This window comes from Bombina bombina, chromosome 3 (assembly GCF_027579735.1).
Source record: "Bombina bombina isolate aBomBom1 chromosome 3, aBomBom1.pri, whole genome shotgun sequence".
NCBI classification, from domain to species: Eukaryota; Metazoa; Chordata; class Amphibia; order Anura; family Bombinatoridae; genus Bombina; species Bombina bombina.
Window position 1 is genome coordinate 385,238,648 of NC_069501.1, and position 23,295 is coordinate 385,261,942.

The 23,295-nt window shown below is 38.1% G+C and overlaps 1 long non-coding RNA gene across 1 annotated transcript in view; it reads right to left on the reverse strand.

Annotated features, from left to right (window-relative positions):
- The window catches only part of LOC128651637 (uncharacterized), a 28,647-nt gene extending 6,307 nt beyond the window's left edge, over positions 1-22,340 (reverse strand). Inside the window, exons 1-2 of the long non-coding RNA XR_008401147.1 lie at positions 22,301-22,340; positions 15,070-15,134 (exon numbers count right to left, since the gene is read on the reverse strand). This is a non-coding gene — a long non-coding RNA (uncharacterized LOC128651637). The remainder of the gene's footprint in view (positions 1-15,069; positions 15,135-22,300) is intronic.
- Positions 22,341-23,295: the final 955 nt, after the last annotated feature.

Consider the following 23,295-nt stretch of genomic DNA (forward strand, 5'->3'; position numbering starts at 1 on the left):
CCTCAAGCCAATATCCTGGTTGGGTAGAATCAGCGCTCTCAAAATGACCCTTTTACCAAAAATTGTATATGTATTTCAAACGGTTCCAATACCACTACCCAAAACATTCCTCCCCCAGCTCCAAGCTATACTTAACTCCTACATCTGGAAACGTAAACTGCTGAGAGTTGCTAAAACCACTTTATACTTGCCTAAACTATAAGAGGGCTTGGGGGTTCCAGATCTCCAAGCCTATAGAACGTCATCCATCCTAACCAGAATCTTGGATTGGTGCCACTATGGTAACCCCACAGCTAAAACATGGATCTCGATAGAACATGATCTAACTAGAGTCCCTCAACTGGGTAGCCTCTGTTGGCTGTCGCCGCATTTAAGACCACAAACAATAAACCAATCCCCCATCCTTAAAGAAACATTTGATACCTGGGACAGGACACTACGACAATATAATAACCACTCAACTATCTCCTCACCCTTGACACCACTTTTAGATAACCCAGACTTACTAATAGGGAAAAAATATATAACAAAAAATAGCACTGATATCTGAAAACTTTTACCTTTATACCTAATTTTGGACGGCTCCAAACCCCTCCCTTTTAATCATATACAAAACCTGGAGACTGATATCCCTTTGACTTGGTATCATTACCCCCAAATAACACATTTCTTGCAATACCATACATCAAAGCCCTCACTGCTTCGCTCCTGAACCCCATTTGAACTTCTCTGCACTTCCTCTGCCCCACCTCAACATTCAATTTCCCTGATTTATAAAATTATATTATCACCACTTCATCAGAAACAACCCTCATATACAAAAAGATGGCAAGACTGCTTACCTTACCAGCTCCAACACTCCGACTGGAATTCCATTTTCATGTCTATTTCACTATCATCACATTCATCAGCATTACTAGAAATGAATTACAAGCTTCTCATGCAATGGTACCTAACTTCAGCAAGGTAAAAACACATTTTCCCTCAGGCCTCAGATAGGTGTTGGAGGAACTGTGGACAGTTAGGATCACTATACCATATATGGTGGGAATTTCATGTAACTTTTTTCTCTTTTTTTTCTTCCTTTTTATTGTTTGGCTAGTGATGTCGCGAATAGTTCGCCGGCGAATAGTTCCTGGTGAACAAAGCATGTTTGCGTTCGCCGTGAAGGGCGAACATATGCGATGTTCGGTCCGCCCCCTATTCGTCATCATTGAGTAAACTTTGACCCTGTACCTCACAGTCAGCAGACACATTCCAGCCAATCAGCAGCAGACCCTCCCTCCCAGACCCTCCCACATCCTGGACAGCATCCATTTTAGATTCATTCGGAAGCTGCATTCTTAGTGAGAGGAGGGACAGTGTAGCTGCTGCTGATTTAATAGGGAAATCGATAGCTAGGCTAGTGTATTCAGTGTCCACTACAGTCCTGAAGGACTCATCTGATCTCTGCTGTAAGGACAGCACCCCAAAAAGCCCTTTTTAGGGCTAGAACATCAGTCTGCTTTTTTTTTTTTTTCCTGTGTAATCTAATTGCAGTTGCCTGCCTGCCAGCATGTGTGTCAGGCTCACAGCGTATACTGTGCCCACTTGCCCAGTGCCACCACTGATATCTGGTGTAACAGTAGTGTACATTTAAAAAAAACAACACTTTTTTGACTGTGAAATAATAGCAGTCAGTTTCCTTCACACGTGTGTGTTTCAGTGCCTGCCAGGGCACAGTGTCACCCCAGTGCAACTCATATCTGGTGTAACAGTAGTGTACATTTAAAAAAAACAACACTTTTTTGACTGTGAAATAATAGCAGTCAGTTTCCTTCACACGTGTGCGTTTCAGTGCCTGCCAGAGCACAGTGTCACCCCAGTGCAACTCATATCTGGTGTAACAGTAGCGTACATTAACCCCTTAATGACAACAGCACTTTTCCATTTTCTGTCCGTTTGGGACCAGGGCTATTTTTACATTTCTGCGGTGTTTGTGTTTAGCTGTAATTTTCCTCTTACTCGTTTACTGTACCCACACATATTATATACCGTTTTTCTCGCCATTAAATGGACTTTCTAAAGATACCATTATTTTTATCATATCCTATAATTTACTATAAAAAAATTATAAAATATGAGGAAAAAATGGAAAAAAAACACACTTTTTCTAACTTTGACCCCCAAAATCTGTTACTCATCTACAACCACCAAAAAACAACCATGCTAAATAGTTTTTAAATTTTGTCCTGAGTTTAGAAATACCCAATGTTTACATGTTCTTTGCTTTTTTTGCAAGTTATAGGGCCATAAATACAAGTAGCACTTTGCTATTTCCAAACCATTTTTTTTCAAAATTAGCGCTAGTTACATTGGAACACTGATATCTGTCAGGAATCCCTGAATAGCCATTGACATGTATATATTTTCTTTTAGAAGACATCCCAAAGTATTCATCTAGGACCATTTTGGTATATTTCATGCCACCATTTCACCACCAAATGCGATCAAATAAAAAAAATTGTTCACTTTTTCACAAATTTTTTCACAAACTTTAGGTTTCTCACTGAAATTATTTACAAATAGCTTGTGCAATTATGGCATAAATGGTTGTACATTTTTCTCTGGGATCCAATTTGTTCAGAAATAGCAGACATATATGGCTTTGATGTTGCTTTTTGATAATTAGAAGGTCGCTAAATGCCGCTGCGCACCACACGTGTATTATGTCCAGCAGTGAAGGGGTTAATTAGGGAGCATGTAGGAAGCTTTTTGGGGTAATTTTAGCTTTAGTGTAGTGTAGTAGACAACCCAAAGTATTGATCTAGGCCCATCTTGGTATATTTCATGCCACCATTTCATCGCCAAATGCGATCAAATAAAAAAAAAACGTTACATTTTTCCAAATTTTAGGTTTCTCACTGAAATCATTTACAAACATTTTGTGCAATTATGGCACAAATGGTTGTAAATGCTTCTCTGGGATCCCCTTTTTCCAGAAATAGCAGACATATATGGCTTTGGCATTGCTTTTTGGTAATTAGAAGACCGCTAAATGCCGCTGCGCACCACACGTGTATTATGCTCAGCAGTGCAGGGGTTAATTAGGGAGCTTGTAGGGTTAATTTTAGCTTTAGTGTAGTGTAGTAGACAACCCCAAGTATTGATCTAGGCCCATTTTGGTATATTTCATGCCACCATTTCACCACCAAATGCGATCAAATTAAAAAAATATAGTCAACTTTTTCACAAACTTTAGGTTTCTCACTAAAATTATTTACAAACAGCTTGTGCAATTATGGCACAAATGGTTGTAAATGCTTCTCTGGGATCCCCTTTGTTCAGAAATAGCAGACATATATGGCTTTGGCATTGCTTTTTGGTAGTTAGAAGGCCACTAAATGCAACTGCGCACAACACATGAATTATGCCCAGCAGTGAAGGGGTTAATTAGGTAGCTTGTATGGAGCTTGCAGGGTTAATTTTAGCTTTAGTGTAGAGATCAGCTTCCCATTTTACACATCAGACCCCCTGATCCCTCCCAAAGAGCTCTCTTCCCTCTCCCACCCCACAATTGTCCCCGCCATCTTTCTGCCAGTACTAAAATAAAAGGTATCTTTTTTTAATATATATTTTTTAGCATATTTACATATGCTGTTGTGTAGGATCCCCCCCTTAGCCCCCAACCTCCCTGATCCCCCCAAAACAGCTTCCTAACCCTCCCCCTCTGCCTTATTGGGGGCCATATTGGGTACTGGCAGCTGTCTGCCAGTACCCAATTTGCAAATAAAATGTTTTTTTTTTTATTTTTATTTCATTTTTCTGTAGTGTAGCTTCCCCCCCCAAGACCAATCCCCCACCCGCTGCCAGATCGCTGCCAGATCACTTAGATTTCCAAGTACTAAATATTTTGCACCCCTTTTTTTCTGTAGTATAGCGGTTCCCACCCGCTCCCTCCCCGTGCACGCGCCCTTCCGCCTCCTCCCGTGCACGTGCGCGTGCCCCCGGCGATCCTGCCCCCGATCCCGCCCCCTCTCTGACAAGGACCGCATCGATGGCCGCCCACCCGCCTCCCACTTTAGCTCCCACCCACCAACGAATGCGGCCATCGATGCCCGGTGCAGAGAGGGCCACAGAGTGGCTCTCTCTGCACCGGAGGGGTAAAATTTGTTATGGCAGGATGCCTCGATATCGAGGCAACCTGCAATAACCGGAAAGCAGCTGGAAGTGATCAGGATCGCTTCCAGCTGCTTTCCAAACCGAGGACGTACGCCATACGTCCTCAGGCGTTAACTGTATTTTTTCTGAGGACGTATGGCGTACGTCCTCGGTCATTAAGGGGTTAAAAAAAAAACTAGAAATTTGACTGTGAAATAATAGCAGTCAGTTTCCTTCACACGTGTGCGTTTCAGGGCCTGCCAGGGCACAGTGTCACACCAGTGCAACTCATATCTGGTGTAACAGTAGTGTACATTAAAAAAAAATATAGAAATTTGACTGTGAAATAATAGCAGTCAGTTTCCTTCACATGTGTGCGTTTCAGGGCCTGCCAGGGCACAGTGTCACCCCAGTGCAACTCATATCTGGTGTAACAGTAGTGTACATTAAAAAAAAAACTAGAAATTTGACTGTGAAATAATAGAAGTCAGTTTCCTTCACACGTGTGCGTTTCAGGGCCTGCCAGGGCACAGTGTCACCCCAGTGCAACTCATATCTGGTGTAACAGTAGTGTACATTAAAAAAAAACTAGAAATTTGACTGTGAAATAATAGAAGTCAGTTTCCTTCACATGTGTGCGTTTCAGGGCCTGCCAGGGCACAGTGTCACACCAGTGCAACTCATATCTGGTGTAACAGTAGTGTACATTTAAAAAAAAAATACAATTTTGACTGTAATAGATTGAATAGCAGTTAGTTGTCTGCAAGCGTGTGTGTCAGGCCTACAGTGTCTACTCTGCCAACTTCTGCCAGTGCACAGTGCAACTCATATCTGTTGTCACAGTAGCTTGCACGCATAGTACCACTAAACGAAATAAAAATGACAGGCAGAGGCAGGCCACCCCGCAGGGGCCGTCATGGTCGTGGTGCTGTGATTCCCTTTGGCCCTAGAATAATGCCCAGTGTTCAGAGGCCACATACCCTGAACTCGAAAAGTTCTGAGGACATAATTGACTGGCTAACACAGGACACCCAATCTTCTACAGCTTCCGCTCGGAAACTTGACACACCATCCTCCTCCAGCTTAGATTTGGGCACCTCTCAAGTTACCACTCGCCCGCCTGCCGCCACCACCAACACTAGCACCACAGCCGCTTCACTTGATCTGTCAGAGGAGTTATTTACACATCAGTTGGAAGAAATGAGTGATGCGCAACCATTATTGCCAGAGGATGTAGATAACAGGGATATGTCTCAGTCAGGCAGCATTACACACATGGACGTACGGTGTGATGATGATGATGTTGTACCCGCTGCTGCTTCCTTTGCTGAGTTGTCAGATACAAGTGAAGTGGTTGTTGATGATGATGCGTCCGTGGATGTCACGTGGGTGCCTGCTAGAAGAGAAGAAGAACAGGGGGAAAGTTCAGATGGGGAGACAGAGAGGAGGAGGAGACGAGTTGGAAGCAGGGGGAGGTCATCGCAAGGAGCTAGTGGCACAGTCAGACAGCATGCATCGGCACTCGGGGTCAGCCAGACAGCACGCCAATCAACGCATGCTGTTGCCACCACCAGAATGCCGTCATTGCAGAGCTCAGATCCAACCTTTTGCAAATGGGGAGTTTGCGGTTGTGCAAATGGACTTTTTGCGGTTGTTTGCGGTGCGTTAAACGGGGAGTTTGGTCTGTCACTGTGAAGCGGGCGTAACCCTTACACTACCTGATCGATACAACATCATACCTGATGTTTTAAAGCACGTTATTCCAAACAATTTAGAAATGTTAGGTGATTTATGCCCTTTATGGATTAAAACCAAACTCTGCATCAACTATGTAATTTTCCATGGGAGTTTTGCCATGGATCCCCCTCCGTCATGCCACAGTCGAGGTGTTAGTCCCCTTGAAACAACTTTTCCATCACTATTGTGGCCAGAAAGAGTCCCTGTGGGTTTTAAAATTCGCCTGCCTATTGAAGTCTATGGCGTTTCGCCCGGTTCGCCGGTTCGCGAACATTTGCAGAAGTTTACGTTCGCCGTTCGCGAACTGAAAATTTTAGGTTTGCGACATCACTATTGTTTGCTTATTCTAAATAAAAAGTTTATAAATAAAAAACAAACAAACACTAAAGGCCCTTTTAAGGGCTATTGGTAGTTTATTGATAGATTAGAGGGTGTTCTTATTTTTGGGGTGGCTTTTTTGTTTTTATAGGGGTATTAGATTAGGTTTAATTTGTATTATTTTGGATAATTTTGTTTATTTTTTGTAATCTTCGATTTTTTTATTTTTCGTATTGTTAGTGTTTTTTTTCTGTAATGTTAGATTATTTTACATTTTCGCAATTTAGGTGTTTTTTTTTGTAATGTTAGGTTTTTTAAATTTTTTCGTAGTGTTAGGATTTTTTTATATTGTAATTTAGTTTTTTTTATTTTTATTTTTTATTTTTTAGAATAGTAATGTTAGGTTAATTTATAGCTTAATCTTAGTTTTTTTTATTTCACAGGTAAGTTTTTATTTATTTTAAGATAGCTATATTGTAAGTTTAATTTAAAGTTGGGGGGTTGTTAGGTTTAGGGAGTTAATAGTTTAATTTAGTGTTTTGCAATGTGGGGGGCCGGTGATTTAGGGGTTAATAACTTTATTTTATTAGTAGCGATGTGGGGGGCCGGCGGTTTAGGGGTTAATAACTTTATTTTATTAGTAGCGATGTAGGGGGCCGGCAGTTTAGGGTTAATAACTTTATTTATGTGTTAGCTATGCAGGGACAGCGGTTTAGGGGTTCATAGGTTCATTTAGTGCCAGCGATGTCGGGGGCGGTGGATTAGTGGTGTTTAGACTAGGGGTTTATGTTAGGGTGTTAGGTTTTTACATAACTTTATGTTCCCCATAGACATCATTGGGGATTGTTTTAGTTTTTCTCTTTTTTCTCCCCATTGATATCTATGGGGGAAAACGTGCACGAGTACGTTTTTCAGTAACTTGTAATGGCAGCGCTATGGGGAGTGCGATACCGCTCATTTTTTTGCGTTATTTACGCACCGGGTATAGCGCAAAACTTGTAATATTGGTGATAGAATTTATATTTTTTAAGCAATCTGATTTTTGTACAGAGTCATGCACGTGCGCACCGCACGGGATCCCCCAGGCAGGCCCAGGCAATCAGATTTGGCAGGGGTGGCTGGGGCACTTAATAAGAGGCCAGTGGCAGCCACTTTCCTCTTACACATAGATTCTAAAGATAATCAAGCTTGGCAGACATACAATATTCTTCAAGTTCAACCAAGCTTCTAGCACTAGTTGTTGTCTAAAACACCCTGAAGTTATCATAACTGTGGTCTACTTCCTTCTTACCTAGAAGTCAAATAGCTTTTAAGATTATATGACATTTTGTGTGTGAAGATATGGAAAATTAACAGTTCACATTTCTTCTAGTTTTGGATAAGCCTTGTGCACCAAATTCACTGCATAACAGAACAGTTTGAATCTTGGATCAATAGAGCAAAACCATCTTCAGTTAATCAAATTATGAAAAAAATAACATAGAATATAGAATTAAAAAAAACATTTTTGCTGTTCAGAAAATAATATTAATAAATCATGAGAAAATCTTAGCTCACGAGCCTCACGGTATGGAAGTTATATTCATAAACTATTTTATAGATTTAAGGACATCCTAATGAAAAAATTAAATATTCTAAAGTGTCAGAGCATGTTATTTTTCTATCAGTGTCTCTTGCCTAAATGTGTGTTTAGCTCACTACACATTGGAACTCCTAAGCAGGACACAGTTGGTGACTGTCAGCAACATGTATATAGCTGCACCTAATTGGCTCACCAATCCAGCTTACAAATTCCACTGTGCTGTGGTTCCCAAGTGGAACTTTATTTATGAGTTTAAGCCTTTTGCAAGGGACACTAATGAAAAAATAACTCACTTAACCTATTAAAGCACTTTATTTTTGGTTTAGAATGTTCTTTAGTTAAAGGGACATAAACCCAACTTTTTTCTTTCATGATTTAGAAAGATCATGCAATTTATATATATATATATATATATATTGCACTATGTGGATTGTTTAACTGTCAGCCTGTTGTTGGAGCACATTTGTAGTGAAATCATTTACTGGTAGCAAGGTAAAGCCCTTGGAAATGCTATGGGAAAAAAAAAGAAAGTTAAAATAGGCCTAAAAAGGGGGGGGGGGTGCAGCATAATTTTGATGGCCAAGGGCTGCACAAAACCTAAATATGTCACTGTATATATATATATATATATATATATATATATATATATATATATATATATATATATATATATATATATATATATATATTTATAAATACAAAAAATATATTACTATGTGCAGAACATTGAGATGTGAAATATGTACAGTAAATACATAGTTAAAACCTTTATTAAATATGAATATTGCATAAATTTGCTTTTACATGTTTTCATCTACTTAACGGCAAAGTGCTCCAATGCACTTCTATATATGTGTACATATGTATGTATGTGTTTATATAAGTATATGTCTGTAAATATATATATATATATACACACACATATAAATATATAAATACATATGTACACATATATAGACATTTATTTATATACATACATATTTAGAGATGTATATGTATGTATCTGTTAAAGCCCTTTGTGGTTCTTTTTTCCCCTAGCACCTGAGATCTCATATCTTTGAGGCTTTATAACTTTTGTGTGCAATTATTTTTTTTTAATAATTTTATTAGATGGTGTTATTATGAGTGTAACTCTACTTTGTAATGTGTTTTGTGAAGCTTTTATGTTTCGCGAAACAGTTAACCAGAGCTCTGAAGTCACAGTAATCATTCTAGTGTAAATCGCAATTGCACTCAAGCGATCGCATTTACTTCCAGCTCGTAATGTGAGCGGTAAGTCCGACGAGCGCAAACCCTCACAATAAAGCTCTTATTGCTCAGACGCAAACCGTTGGGCTCCACTCATGTTCTAGCCCTAAATTAATTAACCCCTACTTCATTACTCTTAAAGTGAAAGTAAATTTAGACAATCAATATTAATGCCATGGTTTACAATTATCCTATTATATCTAGTCACTAAGTTTTTTTGTTGGTATTTGTTCTTATTTTTAATATTTCATACTTACATCCCTTATTGCTGTCTCGTATCTTCCTCCGCGCCCCCCTTCATTTCCTGCTTTTGTTATTTTACATGTAAGAGCGGTCCCACCTCTTACGTGTTAATCCGCGTGCGTTCTTGAGAACTTAAAATTCTTTCATATAATTGGCAAGAGTCCATGAGCTAGTGACATATGGGATATACAATCCTACCAGGAGGGGCAAAGTTTCCCAAACCTCAAAAGCCTATAAATACACCCCTCACCACACCCACAATTCAGTTTTACAAACTTTGCCTCCTATGGGGGTGGTGAAGTAAGTTTGTGCTAAGATTTCTACGTTGATATGCGCTTCTCAGCATTGTTGAAGCCCGATTCCTCTCAGAGTACAGCGAATGTCAGAGGGACGTGAAGGGAGTATCACTTATTTGAATACGATGATTTCCCTAACGGGGGTCTATTTCATAGGTTCTCTGTTATCGGTCGTAGAGATTCATCTCCTACCTCCCTTTTCAGATCGACGATATACTCTCAATTTACCATTACCTCTACTAATAACTGTTTTAGTACTGGTTTGGCTATCTGCTATATGTGGATGGGTGTCTTTTGGTAAGTATGTTTTCATTACTTAAGACACTCTCAGCTATGGTTTGGCACTTTATGCAATTATATAAAGTTCTAAATATATGTATTGTACTTATATTTGCCATGAGTCAGGTTCATGTATTTCCTTCTGCAGACTGTCAGTTTCATATTTGGGAATGTAAACACTTTAAGAAAATTATTTCTTACCTGGGGTTTAGTCTTTTTTCAATTTGACTACTTTTTGCAATTGCAGGTGTTAGGCCCGCGGGTGCGTCTAATGCTAGACTTTATTGCGTCATTTTTGGTGCAAACTTTTTTTGGCGCGAAAAAGTACGTTTATGATGCAACTTCGTCATTTCCGGCGTCATACGTGACGCCGAGACCTTTCACACGTCATTTCCGGTCATTTTTGGCACCAAAAAAGTTTACGTTATGTTGTGCGTCATACTTGGCGCCAAATTTTTTTCATTATTTCAATACCCCATTGATGTTTGCCTCCTGCTTTCTTCTCTATCAAGAGGCCTATGCTTTTGCATTTTTTCCCATTCCTGAAACTGTCATTTAAGGAAATAGATAATTTTGCTTTATATGTTGTTTTTTCTCTTACATTGAGCAAGATGTCCCAATCTGATCCTGTCTCTGAAGTTTCTGCTGGAACATTGCTGCCTGACATCGGTTCTACCAAAGCTAAGTGCATTTATTGTAAAATTGTAGAAATTATTCCACCGAATGTCATTTGTAATAGTTGTCATGATAAACTTTTACATGCAGATAGTGTTTTTATCAGTAATAGTACATTGCCAGTTGCAGTTCCTTCAACTTCTAATGTGCATGATATACCTGTAAATTTTAAAGAATTTGTTTCTGAATCTATTATGAAGGCTTTGTCTGCATTTCCACCTTCTAATAAACGTAAAAGGTCTTTTAAAACATCTCATTTAGCTGATGAAATTTCAAATGACCAACAACATAATAATTCATCCTCTTCTGATGAGGATCTATCTGAAACAGAAGATCCTTCCTCAGATATTGACACTGACAAATCTACTTATTTATTTAAAATAGAGTATATGCGTTCTTTATTAAAAGAAGTGTTAATTACTTTGGATATTGAGGTAACCAGTCCTATTGACGTTCAATCTAATAAACGTTTAAAGGCTGTTTTTAAACCTCCTGTGGTTTCCCCAGGTGTTTTTCCCATTCCTGAGGCTATTTCTGATATGATTTCTAGGGAATGGAATAAGCCAGGTACTTCCTTTATTCCTTTTTCAAGGTTTAAGAGATTCTATCCTTTACCAGCAAAATCTATAGAGTTTTGGGAAAAAATCCCCAAAGTTGATGGGGCTATTTCTACTCTTGCTAAACGTACCACTATTCCTATGGAAGATAGCACTTCCTTTAAGGATCCTTTAGATAGGAAGCTTGAATATTATCTAAGGAAGGCCTATTTATATTCAGGTCATCTTCTCAGACCTGCTATTTCTTTGGGTGATGTTGCAGCTGCATCAACTTTCTGGTTGGAAAATTTAGCGCAACATGAATTGGATTCTGACATATCTAGCATTATTCGCTTACTGCAATATGCTAATCATTTTATTTGTGATGCCATTTTTGATATTATCAAAATTGATGTTAGATCCATGTCTTTAGCTGTATTAGCTAGAAGAGCTTTGTGGCTTAAATCTTGGAATGCTGATATGACATCTAAATCTAGATTACTATCTCTTTCTTTCCAAGGTAATAATTTATTTGGTTCTCAGTTGGATTCTATTATTTCAACTATCACTGGGGGAAAAGGAGTTTTTTAGCCTCAGGATAAAAAACCTAAGGGTAAATCTAAGGCTTCTAATCGTTTTTGTTCCTTTCGGCAGAATAAGGAACAAAAACTCAATCCTTCCCCCAAGGAATCTGCTTCCAATTGGAAGCCTTCCTCAAATTGGAATAAATCCAAGCCATTTAGGAAACCAAAGTCAGCCCCTAAATCCGCATGAAGGTGCGGCCCTCATGCCAGCTCAGCTGGTAGGGGGCAGATTAAGGTTTTTCAAGGATTTTTGGATAAAATATGTCCAAAATCATTGGATTCAGAGCATTGTCTCTCAAGGGTATCGAATAGGATTCAAAATAAGACCTCCTGTGAGAAGATTTTTTCTCTCACGCATCCCTGTAAATCCAGTAAAAGCTCAGGCTTTTCTGAAGTGTGTTTCAGACCTGGAGTCTTCAGGGGTAATCATGCCAGTTCCTCCTCAGGAACAAGGTTTAGGGTTTGTACCAAAGAAAGAAAATTTATTCAGACCAGTTCTGGATCTAAAAATTTTGAATCGTTATGTAAGAGTACCAACTTTCAAGATGGTGACTAAAAGGACTATTCTGCCTTTTGTTCAGCGAGGACATTATATGTCCACAATAGACTTGCAGGATGCATACCTTCATATTCCGATTCATCCAGAACACTTTCAGTTTCTGAGATTCTCTTTTCTAGACAAGCATTTCCAATTTGTTGCTCTTCCATTTGGCCTAGCAACAGCTCCAAGAATATTTTCAAAGGTTCTGGGTGCCCTACTATCTGTAATCAGAGAACAGGGTATTGCGGTGTTTCCTTATTTGGACGATATCTTGGTACTAGCTCAGTCTTTACGTACTGCAGAATCTCACACGAATCAACTAGTGTTGTTTCTTCGGAAACATGGTTGGAGGATCAATTTACCAAAAAGTTTATTGATTCCTCAGACAAGGGTCACCTTTTTAGGCTTCCAGATAGATTCAGTGTCCATGACTCTGTCTCTAACAGACAAGAGACGTTTAAAATTGGTTGCAGCATGCCGGCACCTTCAGTCTCAGTCATTCCCTTCAGTGGCTATGTGCATGGAAGACTGCATGACTGCAGCAGTATGGAAATTGAACGCTTAGTTTTAAGTCATAGAGGGTTCTCTGACTCAGTGATTAATACTATGTTACAAGCTCGTAAATCTGTTTCTAGAAAGATTTGTTATAGAGTTTGGAAGACTTACATTTCATGGTGTTCTTCTAATTCTCCTGGCATTCTTTTAGAATTCCTAGAATTTTGCAGTTTCTTCAGGATGGTTTGGATAAGGGTTTGTCTGCAAGTTCCTTGAAAGGACAAAGCTCCGCTCTTTCTGTTTTATTTCACAGAAAGATTGCTATACTTCCTGATATACACTGTTTAGTACAGGCTTTAGTTCGTATTAAGCCTGTCATTAAGTCAATTTCTTCTCCTTGGAGTCTTAATTTGGTTCTGAAGGCTTTACAGGCTCCTCCATTTGAACCTATGCATTCTTTGGACATTAAACTACTTTCTTGGAAAGTCTTGTTCCTTTTGGCTATCTCTTCTGCTAGAAGAGTTTCTGAGCTATCTGCTCTTTCATGTGAGTCTCCTTTTCTGATTTTTCATCAGGATAAGGCAGTTTTGCGGACTTCTTTTCAATTTTTACCTAAGGTTGTGAATTCTAACAACATTAGTAGAGAAATTGTTGCCCCTTCTTTATGTCCTAATCCTAAGAATTCTTTGGAGAGATCCTTACATTCTTTGGATGTGGTAAGAGCTTTGAAATATTATGTGGAAGCTACTAAAGATTTCAGGAAGAATTCCAGTCTATTTGTTTTATTTTCTGGTCCTAGGAAAGGTCAGAAAGCTTCTGCTCTTTCCTTGGCTTCTTGGTTGAAACTTTTGATTCATCAAGCTTATTTGGAGTCGGGTCAAACCCCGCCTCAGAGAATTACAGCTCATTCTACTAGATCAGCCTCCACTTCGTGGGCTTTTAAGAATGAAGCTTCAGTTGATCAGATTTGCAAAGCGGCAACTTGGTCCCCTTTGCATACATTTACTAAATTCTACCATTTTGATGTATTTGCTTCTTCGGAAGCAGTTTTTGGTAGAAAAGTTCTTCAGGCAGCTGTTTCAGTTTGATTCTTCTGCTTTTGATTTAAGTTTTTTTCTTTCAAAAGTGAAAATAAACTTACTTTTTTGGGTTGTGGATTATTTTTTCAGCTGAATATGGCTGTTTTTATTTTATTCCCTCCCTCTTTAGTGACTCTTGAGTGGAAGACTCCAGATCTTGGGTATTGATATCCCATATGTCACTAGCTCATGGACTCTTGCCAATTACATGAAAGAAAACATAATTTATGTAAGAACTTACCTGATAAATTCATTTCTTTCATATTGGCAAGAGTCCATGAGGCCCACCCTTTTTATGGTGGTTATGATTTTTTGTATAAAGTACAATTATTTCCAAATTTCCTTTGTTGATGCTTTCTACTCCTTTCTTTATCACCCCACTGCTTGGCTATTCATTAAACTGAATTGTGGGTGTGGTGAGGAGTGTATTTATAGGCATTTTGACTTTTGGGAAACTTTGCCCCTCCTGGTAGGATTGTATATCCCATATGTCACTAGTTCATGGACTCTTGCCAATATGAAAGAAATTAATTTATCAGGTAAATTCTTACATAAATTATGTTTTATTGCGCAAGTCATTGGCTGTTTCCCTATATAGCTTAATGCGCATGCGTGTCTCATGGATGCGCTTCTAGACACGGAGTACATTCAATCAGACACGCATGTGCATATTAAGGTGGGGGCGTTTAATGTAATTTCCAGATGCCACTGGGGGACCAATAGAAATATCAATAACGATATTCGTCATCGCAAAATAAAGATTTTTTTTTAGCCATGCGGAGGAACAGCGATATAGCGAGGCAAAATACAAGGTACATTTTACTGATAAATATATCATATTTATAAATATCATGAATTAAAGTCAAGTTATTTTGCACTATATTTTGCTTTGCAGCATAGAGATGCTGGCAACTTTACTTTTCTTTTAACACCCCAAGTCATATGGCCCCAAATTAAAAAAAATTAAATAAAAATAAGATAAATGTAAAAAGGTTTACTTAAAAATAAACCTTATCCTGGTTTCTTTGTGATCACAGTTTGGGTTATATGTGGTGATTGCTTACAGTTAGTATTATATTGCTTTTGAGGGTTGGGTTAGGTTTATTTAGAGGACCACAAATATGTTTTATAGATTATAAAACATGTTCTTATGCAAAACTCCCTGATTTTTTTCATAATTATGAGCAATTATTAATGCCAGCTACAGAAAAGTGGTGTTGCTAAAGCTTGATTGTAGTGAGTAGCAAAGGATCTTGGTATTTTTAAACATAAACTCTTATAAATTGTATGTGGGAGGGGGGTTGTTGTTTTTTTACCTTTTGGCATGTCCAGATGTTATGAAAAAGACCACTAAAATAAAATAATTGAAATTCATCTTGATCTGTTTTAAAGAGAAAAAAAAAAATTAGAATATGATAATGTTTAATAGCATATTTTAGTCAAATGCATTGGTTGTAATGTTATTAAAGCAATGATAAAAAATATTTGTTTTATCTCATTAAAGTAATGTCATTTTTGTAAATGCAAACATTTTTTGTAAAACCTACATAACCTATTTAACCAATTAATAAATAATTTAATCACTCAACTAATATACTACATTTTCATTGAAAAAACAGAAGTTGTTAGCTTTACTTTGTTACTTTATCTACAAAAAGAATTATCCCATACAGTGAATGTTAAATATTATTATAAGAATAATATTGTGCTTATGGTTTCTTGTTTACTTTACATATAACCAGATAAAATAGTCAATGACAGTTACATTATGCAAAACGTATAAGGCTCTTATCTAAATTGGCACAGAAAATGTATAAATATGTATTCTTTTTAAATTTTATTATTGAATGTATTTTTTCTGGGCTCTATAACATTGCTAACATAGCTCACGAGAATTTTTTTTTTGTTCATGCATATGTGTCATAGGGCTAGATTACAAGTGGAGCACTAATTTATTGTGTGCCCGCAAACAGGAAAATTTGCCCGTTTGCGAGCGTTTGATAAATAGCCAGCCATTACAAGTGGCTGGTTATTGCTACAGCGAGCTTGTGGTAGCAGTTAGAGCTTATAAATTAACCAGAGATCAGATCTCTGGTTAATTTTATAAGTGTGCCCCAAATGCCCCCAAAATACAGTGTAGTATATTTTATTTAAAAAATTTAAATTGTAGCATTTTTGCTTTTTAAGAAAATAACTAGACTAGGCAGTATTTTTGGGGTAAAGTTGGTGGGAGTGGGGTGTTAGAAAAAAAAACGGCACTAAAAAGTGCCTTTACATTGTTGTCTACTGTGTGTTCCCAGTATATATATATATATATATATATATATATATATATATATATATATATATATATATATATATATATATACAGTATCCCACAAAAGTGAGTACACCCCTCACATTTTAGTAAATATTTTATTATATCTTTTCATGTGACAACACTGAAGAAATGACACTTTGCTACAATGTAAAGTAGTAAGTGTACAGCCTGTATAACAGTGTAAATTTGCTGTCCCCTCAAAATAACTCAACACACAGCCATTAATGTGTAAACCGTTGGCAACAAAAATGGCCCAATTAAGTGGAAATTTCCAAATTGGCCCAATTAGCCATTTTCCCTCCCCGGTGTCATGTGACTCGTTAGTGTTACAAGGTCTCAGGTGTGAATGGGGAGCAGGTGTGTTAAATTTGGTGTTATCGCTATCACACTCTCTCATACTGGTCACTGGAAGTTCAACATGGCACCTCATGGCAAAGAACTCTCTGAGGATCTGAAAAAAAAAGAATTGTTGCTCTACATAAAGATGGCCTAGGATATAAGAAGATTGTCAAGACCCTGAAACTGAGCTGCAATACGGTGGGCAAGACCATACAGCGGTTTCACAGGACAGGTTCCACTCAGAACAGGCCTCGCCATGGTCGACCAAAGAAGTTGAGTGCACGTGCACGTCATATCCAGAGGTTATCTTTGGGAAATAGACGTATCAGTGCTGCCAGCATTGCTGCAGAGGTTGAAGGGGTGGGGGGTCAGCCTGTCAGTGCTCAGACCATATGCCCCACACTGCATCAAATTGGTCTGCATGGCTGTCGTCCCAGAAGGAAGCCTCTTCTAAAGATGATGCACAATAAAGCTTGCTGAAGACAAGCAGACTAAGGACATGGATTACTGGAACCATGTCCTGTGGTCCGATGACACCAAGATCAACTTATTTGGCTCAGATGGTGTCAAGCGTGTGTGGCGCCAACCAGGTGAAGAGTACAAAGGCAAGTGTATCTTGCCTACAGTCAAGCATGGTGGTGGAAGTGTCATGGTCTGGGCCTGCATGAGTGCTGCCGGCACTGGGGAGCTACAGTTCATTGAGGGAACCATGAATGCCAACATTTACTGTGACATACTTAAGCAGAGCATGATCCCCTCCTTTCAGAGACTGGGCCGCAGGTCAGTTTTCTAACTTGATAACAAACATCTCCAAGATTACCACTGCCTTGCTAAAGAAGCTGAGGGTAAAGTGGATGGACTGGCCAAGCATGTCTCCAGACCTAAACCCTATTGAGCATCTGTGGGGCATCCTCAAATGGAAGGTGGGGGAGTTCAAGGTCTCTAACATCCACCAGCTCCGTGATGTCGTCATGGAGGAGTGGAAGAGGACTCCAGTGGCAACCTGTGAAGCTCTGGTGAACTCCTTGCCCAAGAGGGTTTGGGCAGTGCTTGAAAATAATGGTGGCCACACAAAATATTGACACTTTGGGCCCAATTTGGACATTTCCACATAGGGTTGTACTCACTTTTGTTGCCAACAATTTAGACATTAATGGCCGTGAGTTGAGTTATTTTGAGGTAACAGCAAATTTACACTGTTATACAGGCTGTACACTTACTACTTTACATTGTAGCAAAGTGTAATTTCTTCAGTGTTGTCACATGAAAAGATATAATAAAATATTTACAAAAATGTAAGGGGTGTACTCACTTTTGAGGGATACTGTATATACATACAGAGAGAAGCACACTCACAGGACCGAACAACCGGCTCAATACCATTGTTAGCCTGTTCTCTGGCAATTTACCACCTGGGTGCAGATTCTTTTTAGCCCAGTGATGCTTTTCACAGAGTAGAACTTTCCTGTAGTATATCAATCTTATCCCACCTATTACGGTCAGTCCAGCGCCAAAATACCAGGCAATTACTCTCTTAACAATGAACACAGCAACCCCAGAAGATCGTTTTGGACTTGGCTTTTTTTGTCCCATTTGGCCAGATGCAGTAATTAACTCTTCCATTGTTACTTTTTATCTTAGTTGTGAGCTTGTAAATGAGTGCTGGACTTTTTCTGTGTGCTATATTATCGTATATATATTTTTTGTAATTTACCCATTTGGGACGTGCACCCAGACCTGTCTGGGGTTAACTGCCTGTGGCTCTGTGGATGGTGCAGCTTCCTGAGAGTGCTGTTTTTGCACCCAGGGCTGTGCATGTTGCAGGGTCATGGGATGTGTACCCGGTCCGGCCTGAGAGTGCTGTCCCCTTTCGTGTTTTGTATATGTCTGGGGAGATTACATAAGCCCGCACACCCTTCATTTTTTCCCAGTTTGTTTGACTGTGAGCCTGCATTGTGTGCCTGTTTAGTGACCCAGGTTTTGGAAGAGACCTTGAAGTGGTACCTGGGCTTGTCCCATTTGACCAGATGCGGTAACTAACTCTTCCATTGTTACTTTTTATCTTAGTTGTGAGCTTGTAAGTGAGTGCTGGACTTTTTCTGTGTGATATATATATATATATATATATATATATATATACATACACATATTTAGACATGTCTATGCATATTGCAGACCCTTTTTTTCTTTCTTATGATGAGAGGTACACAAACACAACAGCACACCGATTTGGTCATGGAACTTTTGGAGTTTATATTGACAAATAACGTTTTTCTATTTGATAACAAGGTGTATGTACAGCAGCAAGGGACTGCTATGGGGGCAAAGTGTGCCCCCACTTATGCCTGCCTACATTTGGGAGCCTGGGAGATGGAGGATGTCTATCAGAGCCCTCTCTTTGAGGAAAACATCCACATATGGTTAAGATATGTGGATGACATTTTCCTCATATGGGAGGGCTCTGAAACGGGCCTTTCTGAGTTTGTTGAAACCCTCAACAAAAATGATAAAAATATCTTTCTCACACTGCAAACCAGTAAGGAGGAAATATCCTTCTTGGATATTAAAATTAAACTAAAACAAGGCTCTATTGTGACTGAGAATTTCCGTAAAACTACTGCAACTAATAGTTTGCTACTCGCCACAAGCCACCATCCTGACCATCTCAAGAAGGGGATACCAAAGGGGCAGTTCCTGAGACTACGTCGGAACTGCTCCACTAAAACCAAATATTACGAGCATGCCATGGAGATGCAAAAACGGTTTTTAGACAGAGGGTCCTCCAAAAGAGTAGTAAATAGAGCGCTTAATGAAGCAGCTCATTCAGATCGAGAACAACTTTTAATACCTAAACAAAAGGCTGTACAAAGCACAATCAGGTTGATAACAGATTACAACTGTCATTGGATAGCCCTGAGAATGGTACTGGAAAGAAACTGGCATATTCTAACAAGCGATGATGGGGTATCTAAGGAGGTAGGAGATCACCCCAACATCTCTGCCAGAAGGGCACCTAATCTCAGAGACAAATTCGTGAGAAGCCAATACGTGTCACTCAAAAAACAGACAGATTGGCTCACCACACACAGATCTACTGGGAATCACCCTTATGGAAGATATGTGGCTTGCAAATATATGACAAAAACTAAAACATTTTCAACTCACACAGGCAAACTATACAAGCTGAAGTACCACATTACCTGCAGCACTGAAGGTGTTATTTACCTCCTCTCCTGCAGCTGCCCACGTTTTTACGTGGGTAAAACAAGGAGAGCGATAAAGGACAGAATAACTGAGCATAGGGATGATATAAAATACAAAAATCCCAAAAGTAATGTGGCTAAACACTTTGAAGAAATTCATGCCTGTAACCCTGACTCTCTCTCATTTGTTGGTATTGACAGAGGCATTACCAAAAACAGAGGGGGTGATAACGATAAAGTCCTCCTCCAGAAAGAATGTAGGTGGATCACGATCCTACAAACCCGGATGCCTAATGGACTAAATGACAGAATAGACATGGCCTGCATCCTATAAGGAACGGTTACTGTCATAACCCTATCCCTACTTCTCTATTTCAGACATGTGTAAGTCACAAAATGATGTAACAATACTACTTCATTCAATAGTGATACATTTTAACTATATATTTAATTAATTTGGTTTGTCACAAGTAATTAGAAGTATTCATTATAAATTTAGGGCTCCCTCTGCCATAGGTATTTTTTTACGCTTGTAATAATTTTTGTAACCTTTATAAGTACACAAATGACCAAAATACGATTTAACCGGTGTGTATACATTTATCACTCCATTTGAGCTTACCAGCCCGGTTTGACAGGTCTGCATTGTAGTCATGTAAGCTATAGAGAGTTTAGTATTTATGTATTTATCCTCTCCAAATATGATTGGATCTAAAGAACTTGGAAAGAAGGGGCGTGCAACCTAGCAAGCTTAAAAGGGAGATGAGACGCTCCCTAGGTCATCACGCCCTGACGAAGCCCGACACACCCAACGGGTGAAACGCGCGTCGGCATTGGACAAGCCAACACAGTACATGTGGTCAGTGTGAACGCCACTGAACGGAGACACAACAAGCATCGCATTCAGGAAAAGTTTGGAGGTCCCGGGAAAACCACTGATGTTTATACAGCAAGCATCAGTCTGAGGACTATACAAGAGACAGGTCGTATGTTGTCATAACTTGGCCTGATAAATAGGCAAATTGATGCTCGATCTGGATATCGTTACCCTGCAGAGAGGGTGGAAACAGAAGTCACTCTATATATAAGAGTTTGATATTTCTATTTATCGCTCATGGCATACTAACATTATGCATACTTGATCTGCAATTCTACACTTTGCACCATGTTTGTCATCTTTTCATGACTTTTCCATCTCATGCATATATGACCTAATGCTAAGGATCTCTGCAATGACTTTTCAAACATAACGCTACTACTTGCTTATTACTAATCATTGCTGAGCATATTTTATCTCTGCTTTTTTGATGCTTGCTTGCTTATTTACAGACAGATGTAAATATTTTGAGGCACATTATCAGTAACTACTTAGATCCCATCACTATACCTGCCCGGCATTAAGCCTTATTTGATAAGGTGCCGTACGCAGCAGGGTGTAGTAGTTTGATAACTGTTCCTCACTAATATATCTCAGTAATACTTTGTACGATTATCACTCTGCTTTTGCTCTAACCTGTATCATACATACCTGTACTATATCTTGAGGTACATAGTCAGAAACTTCCTTGTTCCCATTTTGATATCTGCCCGGCAGACTGCCTTACATTTCTAAAAGGTGCCGACTGCAGTAAGAAGCAGCAGTCTGACTATTGTTTCTCAAGAAATATATTGCACTTATAGCGTTGTGAGTACAATGAGATATCCTTGTCTAATATAATATAGAAGTAACGTCTTTTATTAATATATCCTGTTCATGCTTAAACACTCACCCCTGAACGGTCAGGTTTGTTAATTATTACGTTTTATGTTTCTGTTACACACACCACTTGGTCACTTGTGTATTTACCTATTGCTAAGTATATTTCTAAGATAATTTTGTCTTAGGAATTCCAGTGTCAGAGATTGATCTCTCTTGAAGCCATTACAGCTTTCATTTTGGATACACCTCATCACATTTTGTTGAGCTTAATAAAACTTTTTTTAAAAGAGTGCTGATTTCCCTGTCTTTTATCCTGGTATCAAATTTTTCCAGGATTTTCTCTTTCTTGTCAAATCATGAAATTTATTTAAGGGTCTGCACCACATATTTATCTATAGCCATACTAGTATTTATTTTGGAACTATATGGTTTTTTTCTAGAAGCTCCTAGCAGTTGCGTCCCTCCGTATTTCTTCCTCTATTTTTCAATATATATATATATATATATATATATATATATATATATATATATATATATATATATATATATATATACATACACATATTTAGACATGTCTATGCATATTGCAGACCCTTTTTTTCAATCACCTTATACCATATATCTTTTAGCCATTGTAACTTTTTAGATGATATTTTTAAGAAAATATGTTTTATCAGACAGCGTTTATATGAGCGTAACTGTGCTTTTAAGTGTATTTATTGTGTGTTTAATGCAACTTTTTTCTACCCCCCACCCTTTTACACAACCTCTCAACTCATGCTAACCCGACAAGCATAAATCCTGATTGTGCTCGAGCGAAGGCTTTTAATTTCAACTTGTAATACACGCTGCTTAAACCTGATATCGCTTGCACACAGAAGTTAGCATGCCACTCCTAATCTAGCCCTTAATTTGATATCTACTGTCATATATTATTATAGATGCAATATGAGTGATCTATTAAGCAAACAATATAAATGACTTACCAGAAGATTGGGATATTGTGATAAGCTTTCAGATTTCTTGGTGTAATAGTCATTTTAGTATGTGAGCTGTACGTTTTATATAGCTACGCTCACTAAATCATATATTTACAAATTAGGAATATTTTCTAATTAGGACTCATTTTCTAATTAATGTGTTTATTAATATTTGTTTTACTGACTTTAATAAATGATCATCAACATTATGAAAGTAATTAATATGGCATTTTGCAAAGTAGATATTTTAATGACTTACACATGATAAATTACTTTAAATAATAAAGTCATATTTAGTAAAGTACATTTTTATAGTTTAAAGTTAATTATAAACACATGATTCTTGGCTCATTACATGATTTCTGTACTAATTTAAAAGAACATGAAAGCCAAAATTAAACTTTTATGGTTTAGATAAACTTTTTAGTTTGAAATAATTTTTTATTGAGGGTTTTTTATAATGACAACATAGAAATATGACATATAAATATTCCAGAACATAAAAATGATTTTCTCAACAACAATATGACAGAAAAAGGGAACATATAATAAATGTCAAAATATAATTGAAAACCTCCTTTTATGTTTTTTATATCATAATGGGAGTAGCTATTATTCCAGGCCATTGTGCTAAATGACGCTCTGAAGGAGCACTGTAGCTACTTAGCAGTCACAATATATTATGAACTTCTGGAGAACTAAAATAACTAGTTCGTCATAGAATTGAATGTTTCCTATTATTAAAGGGTCTTGATACCAAGAGCAAAATATAGAGCAAGGGGGAGGTTGGGGAGATATCAGCGGGTAAGCACCGCTATATAAATAATTTTTCTATATAACAATATTATTAAGTACTTAAGTTATATGATGAAAATAATAAGAACAGCAATGTAAATAGCAATGGTCAACTACAATGGGGGGGGGGAAACTATAGAAATGTTAATTGACTAGGTCAATTAGTTATCATAACATAATGCGTGACGTGCAGCACCGAATTATAT